We start from the raw sequence: 1,316 nt of genomic DNA on the forward strand, positions 1-1,316 counted from the left end.
CAGGAGACTACAGGTAGGGGCCTTGTCTCACTTCCTTGAAAACTAGGAATTGGGCTCTGGCTGGAGGGAATGCAAGGAGAGCCATAGGGGCGTTGAGAAAATCCATGAAGCCCTGAGAAGCCTGCCTTGCCCACAAGGTGCTCATGGAAAAGCTGACAGATGCTGGCTAGCTCTTCACCTCTGGGCATCCAAGCAGAGACCTGTGCTGCCATGGGAGGAGCTCTGGACACAAGGTTAGGTGGGCTGGTTTCTAGCAAGGCAGAGCCTTTGATGTTTCCATGACAGTGCTGCCTGAGTAGGTCATTCAACAGAAGAAGATGCAGAGAAAAGGAGGGCTTTGTCCAGGACCCTGGCCTCCAGGCTGTGTGTTCCTCCCAGATTCAAGCTTTCTAGAAACAGGCTCCCATCCCACCTCCCATTCCCCTCCTTTCCCTTCTACGACTGAGGACAGCACGCTTCTCTGCTAGTCAACATGCTCCTGCTTCTGCCTCTTCCCGGCAATTAAAAAAAATATTTGTGATTAATGGACACATTATCTGTGATTAAGTATAGGGACAATTCCAATTCCATTAAGGCTTTCTAGAAATAAAACTCTCTGTTTAAATAATTGAGAGAATATTAATTAGCATTAATAGTTAACTTTATATTTAACTGATGTGGACTACTTTGAATAAGACCTAAAGAAATGCCAGCTCCTAGACACAATTAGGTAACTCCCTGGCTGGTCTTTAACTGTCGTCAATCACTGCCTGCTCTAACATGATTGTCCCCTAGTCTTGAGTAAAACTAATCCATTGAGTATGTAAACCTTGAGTCAAAACCTTCCTGGTGGTGCTAGCAAGAGCCTCATCTCCAAATGTCAGTGCTAGACAAACAGTCAAGGTGAGAGAACTCACTGTTAGGCAGGTACCGCCTGGATAATAAGAAGTGAAGGTACCAGGTACTGAGCAGTTGTTCTGCACCAACCCCTGTGCTAAGCACTTTGTTAGGTTGAACCACATAAAGCTGGTGTTTTTGTAGTTCAAAAATAGCCAAATGGTGGCAATTTCACATGGTTCAACCTAACATTATCTCATTTAATCCTTACCATACCCTTACCATTGTTATTATTCTTTCCATGTTACAAATTAGGAAAATGAGGCACAGAGAAATTCAATAATTTACCCATATTTCAGATCAAGCAAGTGGGGCCAGGTGCCAACTTTGGAAGACCAAGAGCTCTGACTCCACAGGCATCTAGCCCTGACCTTCTACCAAAATGTTTCCATAAGTATTTCACATATTTCAATCAACAAACATTGTTAAACTGAACCTGG

The sequence above is a fragment of the Ceratotherium simum genome, chromosome 7, assembly GCF_057802395.1.
Source record: "Ceratotherium simum simum isolate JZ-2026a chromosome 7, ASM5780239v1, whole genome shotgun sequence".
Classification (NCBI taxonomy): Eukaryota; Metazoa; Chordata; class Mammalia; order Perissodactyla; family Rhinocerotidae; genus Ceratotherium; species Ceratotherium simum.